Consider the following 8,684-nt stretch of genomic DNA (forward strand, 5'->3'; position numbering starts at 1 on the left):
AAACGTCATGCACGCACCGCCCCACATCGTTTTCGGATTGCGCCCACAGTTTGTTAGTACAAATTCTAATATTTGACAGGGTGAGAGTACTAATTGAGTACTAATTCCTGGCGAGTAGTACAATTCCTCCCGCCATTGGGTGGTGCCTACTTGACAGAGCTGCCAGATGGACTAGCCCGCCACTTAGCCGTGCGCCTGGGCTGCCTACTCTCCAGGCGGTCTGCCCGAGGGGCCCCTTACTTAATAAATCATGAGAAAAACAGAAGAAAAATCAGAAAAAATCATGGAAATATCAAAAATTGAAAAATCACGGAAGGGCCCCTCGGGTCCGCCCCGCCGTCAGCTGGACTACATTCGCACCGACGGGGCGTCATGAACTGGAGCACTCGCCTCGCTCTGCTCTCTGCCGCGCGCTGTTATTGTTGCCGTCCTTTTCGCACCGTGACATAACACCTGTTAAGAGGCGCCGCGCGGGCGCCACGCAATGCGACATTAAGCCTCGCGACAAAAGCGAGCCGCGCCGCTGCTGCTCGTCTTTCCGCTTCATGGTCTTCGCGCACAATTCGGCCGTGGAGAGGGAAATAAGAAGAGCGTGAGCTTATTCGTGTTTTTTTGCCGTCTCAAACCCTATCACTCCTAGTTTTTTAAATTTACTTTTTATTTATTTTTTGCCTTCTGTGCGGGGAGGCGTGGCATTGATCGATAATCGATTAATCGATGTTCCGTCCGGCGAGTCGCCTTCTCTTCTCGCCCAGATTGGTCATCGCTCCGTCCGGGAGGAGCAGAAGCACCCACTAAGGGAACGCGACCAGAAGGTAGACGCGCTTTCCTTTTCCCACAAAGCCATCTTTTCCTCTTTTTTTTAATTTCAAGATGAGACCGCAATTGCCATCCTTCATCGTGGTCATGGTTTAACGAACCATCAAAATTTATTAATTAAGACCCACCCACCACCCGCGTGGTGCGGTGGCGCGGTACGAAGGATGAAACGGAATAGGATGAAAATAAAATATAGAGGGGATCTATCCGCCGGATCTACAACAGAGGAGTCAACCGAATGGGAGAAAGGTAAGTAATCCTACGTTGTGGGTGCCCGCCATGCTTATGGGCCCGCTTGGCGTGAGAGACCCGCTCTTGTTAAGTAACGGCCGTAGCGCGATGTAAATAATAAGCGAGTTAAGCGGGAGGTAGGACAAGCGGCGGCGGGGACGAGCCCAGTATGAGTAATCGCACCGCTCGGGCCACACTCTTCATCAAATACACAGCAAAAGAGAAATGTAATATAGAACAGTGTTGCCTGCTGCTGCTGCTTGGCGCTGCTTGCTACTCGCGCCGCGCACAAGCACAGGCACCAGCTCATTATTGCGATACTATTTCCGTCGTCATTATGCATGACGGCTGGGAACAAGGGAGCCAAGGAGGGGTCAGCCCCTCTGGCGAGTGAGCACCCGGACGGCCCCTTTGGATCTCACCTCACCCACCTGACCCCCCCCCCCTTTTTCCTCTGTCTATCTCCAACTGTAACTCCCTTAGACCTGCTCTCTCACATTTTCCTCGCTCAGCTCTTCCCAGACGCACAACGCCCCTCACAGCCCAGCCGACCAGCCCGGCAAGATGCAGTTCAACATTTCGGTGATAAAGGACAACAAAAATAAACTTCTTTCGAGTCCCCGATGACATGGCGATGTGGCAACAGTGCCGAGCATGGCTCATGCGTCACGTCCAGCAAAGGCGGGCGAGGCGGCGGGCAGTGCGGCGGGCGGGCTGCTGCTTCCCCCGCAGCTCACCAGAGGCCGCCAGGAGGGCTGTGTGCAGCGAGCGCCGGTGAGCTCTGAGGTGTCTGGTGTGTCTGGTCTGCGGCGTCCCGTCCCGCCCAGCAATTACAAAGACCTCTCACAACGAAAATAATCTTATTCCCGGCGGCGCAGGCTCTGCTGTTGCTCATTTCATTTCCGAGTTGCCCAGCCCAGCCTCCCAGCCCCCTCCTCCGTGTCCGGCGGGGTGGTCGGTCGACATCCAGCTACAGACCCCGCAGGGCACCACCAACGCCATGAAGCGGTGGCCGAGCTTTGCTTCCGGCCTGCCGACCCCACCCGGTGGTGGGGCAGTTCAGTTAGTGTTGGTTGGCAGAGCAGGTCGCAGCAGGGAGGGCCCCTCCTACAATGTGACGTGCCGCGCGCATCAAGTGCCACATGAACATTCCTCTGGCGCCGGCCCCACTAACCAAACCACCCCACGCTGGCTCATATCGCCCTGTCACCCCGTTTACCTATGCAGCCGCCGGCCGCGACGCCTCGCCTAGCCCCGCGCGCGTCAGACAAGCCCCTCGCCTCACCACCCACCGCCCCGCCGGTTGGGTGCGCCAAGATACAGAAAGGGGGTGTCGCCGGGCTGGGCACAGGCACAGGTCAGCGCGACTGGCACGCTGACGTGAACATTACCGCTGCACCCTTCCACCCCCTCCGCTCGCCCTCTTTCCCACCCCACGCCTACGCCAGGTGGGGAGAGGGCGAGGGGAGACGGGAGACCTGGCATGCACAGCCTTCCCCCCTGCCGACTCGCTGGCGTGCACCAAAGCACCGTGAAATTAATTTACGTGGCGACCCGTCCGCTTCGGTTAAGTGCGTGCTTTGGCCCGGGCTGTAGCCGGCTGTGGCCGCGCCCGCTGGCTGACGACCTGCTGCGGCGCTGCGCCCGGGCGGGGCTAGTTGCCGGGGATCAGATGGGCCGGCCGGTGGCGGAGGAGGGCGGCGGCGACGACAAGGAGGAGGAGGAGGAGGAGGATTTCGGCGGCAAAAGGCTCCGAATAAGGACGATCCCATGGCCACTGGCCGCGACACAGGACCGCCGCGCCCGGGCCGCCCGCTCCTGGCTGGAGGCAGAGTGACGTCACTGACGGCCGAGCACATGGGGACACGTAGCGCGACACGGCAGCAGCTGTTCGCTCCTCCAGCGCCGGGCGGGCGGGTGTCGTGAGTCGGGGCGGGGCAGGGCGGGCGGGACGGGCAGGACACGCGGGGCGAGGCGCGGAGCTGGGCGCGGGGCGCGGCGGGGCGCTGCAAGGCTGGTGCCGCTTTATGGAAGAGCCAAGGTCGACTCTCCTCTCATCCTCGCCCTCACCTCCTCACTTCCTCCTCCCCGCAGCCCGGCGCTGGCTGCTCCGGCCGGACCGCGGCGGACCACGCTCGGCCACGCTCCACGCCACCCGGCGGTGCTCGGAGAGGTGTTCCAGGTACTGCCACGCCCCTTCATCTATCTCGCTCTCGCTCTCTTCTGTGTTTCAGACTGCTCTCTCTCTCTCTCTCTCTCTCTCTCTCTCTCTCTCTCTCTCTCTCACCCACAACACCTCGCCCCTTCTCACCGGACGGTGGCCCGTTGGCTTGGGGCCGAAGTGCAGCCACTCACTGGTCTATCTGGACGCGGCCGAGCGTGGCCGACTGCAGCGGCCCCCCGCTGCGCCCCACCCCGCCCCGGCGCGCCCGACCCTGCCCCGCCCACTGACGCCCCCCTGCCCGGCGCGCCGCGGGCGCAGGTCCTCCATCAGATGGCCCTGCCCGCGGGCCGCTCTCCCCGCCCTGCCCTGCGCCGGGCCCTGCGCCACGCTGGGCCCCCCGGACCCCCCCGGGGTCGTTGCCCCGGGCCTCCGCGGTGCGTGTCGTCGCCGTGCCCGGCCCGGCCTGAGCCCCGCGCGTGCATTAGCATAGAGACACCTACAGCCGCACCCAGCACGCACCAAAGCACGCATGCACCGCGCCGGCCGGCCTCAGCAGCCGGGGTCCTAAAGAAAAAGTCCGGATCGTGAAAGCTTCGATGATGTGTACACAATTGAGTGCCGCGCGGTGTCGGGTGTCGGGGCTTATTTAAATATTTTAGTAGGAAGTAAACGTTAATGAGAAGAGGGGGCTGGGGCGGTTCCCTGTATAACTACAAATTATTCATTTAAAATTTAGAACATTACCAGGACACGTCAAAAAAAATCCAGGAATTGTCTATAGAAAATTCCAGGACTCCAAAAAACTGCAGGCAGTGGCGTTTGCGATGCGCGCTGTGTTGGTGGGCACACGGGGGACTCGGCTTGCGCCGCCTGCGCGACCATCGGACACGATCGGACGTGCGAGGGCGGTACACGGCGGTTCCCACTGCGCCTCGCGTGGCTAGAACTGCTGAGCGAAACTCACAGCGAGAAAAAAATAGACCATTTCGAGCCAATTTGAGACCTAATTTGAGACCGGTGCTTTGTTCTAATTTGCCCTAATATCAAGTGATGTCCAGTACGAGGAAGGGTGTTGCAGGAATCGGCTTTATAGAGATAAAATAGCAAAGCAGAAAAAGCGTTATTCGTGGTTATTCGGCTCGGCATACCCAGACCACAGGCCACGAAACCAAAATAGCTTCTGGATGGTAGTTTCTACTAGTCTGTATGTTAGATGTATTATCCTGCCAAAAATAACAACAGTAAGGATGAATCCTGAAAGGAAATGATGGGATTTGAACCCGCGTGCGCGCCCACATTGCGCGTGGGAGTCTCGCGGCGTGTCGGTATTTCTCTCTCTCCTGTCCGCGACGACGGCGCACCGCGTCCTCACCGTGCTCCTCTCACCGCCGCTCTGCTGCGAGGCGAACCTGCAGTTAGCGGCCCTCGTGTCAGAGGTGCGCAGAGCAGCCGAGCGGCAGCCAATCACAGCGCTCTGGTATCGCCTGGGAGCCGGCCCGGCCAGAAACCACCCCGTCTGAGGCTAGGCTGCAGGCGAGCCGACGCGCGCTCAGCGGAGGGAGTAGTCTCGTTCGGGGTGTCCCTGGCCCAGGCGATACCAGCCCGGACCTCTGCGCACCTCTCACACGAGGGCCGCTACCTGCAGTCATTGGTATTCCTGCCTATGCGCCCGAGTCCTGGACTGGACAGACAGACAGACAGTCGCAGCTGACGCGGCTTGCCAGACGCGCTGCTGACCCGACGCCGCCGACACGACCCGACGCTGACACGACGCCAAGCTGGTGCTGTCGTGTAAGGCGACCCCTTCCCCGTTGCGCCCCGGGACTCGCACCGGAAGACCGCCGCGGGGCCCCCAGATCCGCAGAAAAGTCGTCACTCCACAACAACAACAAGTCCGCCGGCCGAGCCGTGCCGAGCGGCAATTTCACTTTTTCTTCGTACTTTTTGCCTCCGATATTTAGTAATTATCCCCGGCGTTAAACGGCCCTCGGCACGCAGGTCCAGAACATCGCGTACCTCGGCGGTCGCGGGTGGAGGTGGTGGGGTGAGGAAGCGAAGGACAGGTGTGGAGTGGGGAGGGGAACGGTGGGGGCTGACGTTAATTTCACGGCGAGCCAACGGAATGATGACGTCGTGAATGTGGCGAGCGCGGCGCGCTGACTCGACACACTCGCATTCCCACTGGGCCTTCCCTCCGGCTCTATGGAGGTATGGAGGGAGCAGCCCCGGAGGCGTATTGGCATCGGTATTGCAATTCTCGCCTTGACGCCGACCGGCCGTGGGGCGCCGCGGGCCCCGCGGGCCAGCGCGCGCAGTAGCGGCAGTCAAGACACGTACGTCGCCCTTGGCCAGAAAGGGAGATACGGATAGAGAAAGGTAAAAGGGAGAGGGGGAGGGATGGGGGACAAGAAAGACAGAACGCGGCGAAACGTAGTACTGCTGCTCGAACCTGACGATGTACTTGGTTCGGAAGTAGAGAAGTAGTAGATCTTGAGGACCGAGCGCGCACGCACACGCACGAGGGGGCTAAACATGGGGGCCGCCACTGCAACAGGCGCACGGCCTGTATGAGCGCGCCAGTGTGCGTGATTATGTGCGTGCAAGATCGGATCATGCACCTGCATATGCAGCAGCGGCAGCGGCAGCGGCAGCGGCAGCGGCAGCGGCAGCGGCAGCAGCAGCAGCAGCAGCAGCAGCAGCAGCAGCAGCAGCAGCAGCAGCGCCTCGTCCAGCAGGGAAGCAGTGCCGATCCAACACGTAATCGTGTTATCGTCTTCGCACTGCTGCGCCCGCGCGGACACACACTCCGCACAGGAAGCGCTCCCGGGCCCCGCGCGCCGAGGCAGCTTCGACACGGAGTCAGTCGGGGGAGCCGGTTCTCTCTGATGAGGCGTGCGTTCGGTCCAGTCCGGCGGTAACGGCGGCCCCGAAAGCAAGAATATTGGACCGATCGATTGATTTATTGATTGGTCGACTGATGGTGAAACAGGGTTCGAGGCAGGGCCCTATATAGTATATACATCGAAGACTGTTAATTGCAAGTTATTATTATTCTTTTAAAAAGATCACAAGAGCATAGTTTGGTGAAACGGTTAACGGTTCGAGTTTATAACAGGGCCCATTAATTAGGCGCAGCTAAACGACTCAACAGATCTGGTTCCTTTACTAATACGGGCCCTCTGGCACTGGCGGCTCGCGCGCTGCCTCCCAACTCGACTCCAATACGAATCAACGTCGCTCCACGTGACGGCGGCGGGCGTCCCAACGTGAGAATCTCCTGCAGAGCGAGGAAGAGCCCGGCCAGCCTGACCGGACCGGACATTCCCTGCGGCTGACTGGCCCGCGGGCCGCGTCAGCAGGCGAGAAAGAGAGAGACAGACACGGAAAGAGACAGACACGGAAAGAGACAGATACACAGAGAAAGAGACAAAGACAGAGACAGATGGGTGAATACGCGCAAACCTATGCCAATTGTGTGTCTCTCTGGATGTGGGGGAGACACTCTCACACTAACACACTCTCTCACCCTACCCTTGAGCAGGGGCGAGGCGCCGCGAGCGCGTGCGCCCGCGAGCAGCTGCACCGTTTGCCGCCGGTTCAAGGAGGTCCGCCGACCGACCCGCCGAGAAGGAGAGGAACAGTTTGTGGGACGGGCTTTGGCTCACACGGTAAAAACAAAGTCGGATAGTCTGATTTTGGGAGGAAAAGGGTAAAACTTCGAGAAACCCCTATGGTGTGAGAAAAACTGCTCAGATTCGAGGAACTCTCCTCAAGAAACTTCCCTCGCATTTTGAGGAAATTTCATCAAAATCTTAAGAGTTTTCCCTCGATTATGGGTTTTTCTAAAAGTTTCCCTCTCCCCCTACAAAAATCAGACATTGTTTTTATTTGTCTTCAAACATCCCCATCCAACACGTGAGCTCAATTAAGTACTGGTATTTTCAGTTTAATACCTGAGCTATTCGATACGGTGCTAAACAAACGCAAATGCTTGGCATGGCAAACATTTCCTGTATCAGTGCAGGATAAGTACACAATTATATGTCTGGGAGAGGTGCAAAATCACTGTACCTGTTTACGAATGCCCGTAAGGCTTCACCTCGGATTCCACATTAAGGTCAAAACAGAACTTTGTACACACAAGAACGCAAAACCTGCTTGGACAATGCCTCCTGTACTTTCTCATTGCACTATCTTCTTCCAGTGTTTAAAATTCTTAATTCTGATCCTATATTCTGTCGTTCGCGTCTGCTCTGCGTATGTCTGTGAGTAAGTGAGAGGGCGGGGAGGGAGGGGAGGTGTATCCGATCTCCACAACGATGTTGTAGCCGCGGTGATCGTCAACTTTGTGGCCCAACCGCCGCGCCCCGCCGGCCTGCTGCAAGCGAGCAGCGAGGTAGCTGCGAGCCGCCGAGTGTATACGGCCTGTTCGCTGCACTCAAGGGCGCTTTACGAGCAAGGCGGTGAGCTGGCAGCAAGCAGCGATCTGTGAGCGCGGCGGCGGCGGCGCGCGGCAGGGGCAGGCCACTACACAGGGAGAGGCGTTTAAGGAAGAGATAACAGTAGCGCCTTTGAAACAAAGGGAAACCGCAGCGCGTCATACGCGGCGCCTGCAGACCACACCACCGCCGTACCGCCGCACCGACAGTCAGCGCCATGGGCCGGGCGGGGGCCGCCCGTGCGCGGCAGAGACAACAGTTGTGAGGCATCATCGGATGCGTCACAAGCACAATAAAATGTCATTCGTGATTGTTTTCAATTAATGCTTTTAACTTGGGAGGCATGTGGAAAAATACTTGCGCAAGTAAATGGACGTGGAAAAGAACGTGCCAAACTTAAGTACTAAGTAATGCTCTGTTGTGAAGAGGATTCATCATCTGGAAAATGATGTATTAATGAATCACTTACACGATCTAAATTTACTTCCGTCAGCTGTAGTTTTCTGATTCTCCATCCATTATGACCGGGAGGAGACAATTTCATAGTCGTTAGTCATGTGACGCTGACGCTCCTTCGCTCCTCCGGGTAAGACGATGAGTCAAAGCATCGGACGCGGGAATCGGGCAGGGACGTCAACGCATTCGGAAAGAGAGGGACCAAAATTATCAAGCAGTCGTTATCTGCACGTGCGCAGTAGACGCAAGACGCTGTGGAAAAGTAGCGCCAGCAGCAGAGCAGTGGTTTACGCGGTCTGTTTAAATTGTTATTTTCCTCCCGCGCAGCACCATACTGGTTTACGCGCGCTGTTTGAATTGTTATTCTTCCCCCGCAGCGGCAGCGTTGCCGCGTGTCGTCGTCTCATTGAGCGGGTCGGGCGCGCCTCTCATTACCTCATCCTCCTTCTCCTCGATGATGATGAGGCTTGTGCAATCCGCCGAGGGATCATTACACTTTCCGCAGACATAGACGCCACGCCACGCCGCGCCGCGCGGCACACTTTTACGAGGGCACCGCCTATCGCCGTGACCAG

Source organism: Frankliniella occidentalis, unplaced genomic scaffold (assembly GCF_000697945.3).
Source record: "Frankliniella occidentalis isolate FOCC.00 unplaced genomic scaffold, Focc_3.1 Scaffold16, whole genome shotgun sequence".
NCBI classification, from domain to species: Eukaryota; Metazoa; Arthropoda; class Insecta; order Thysanoptera; family Thripidae; genus Frankliniella; species Frankliniella occidentalis.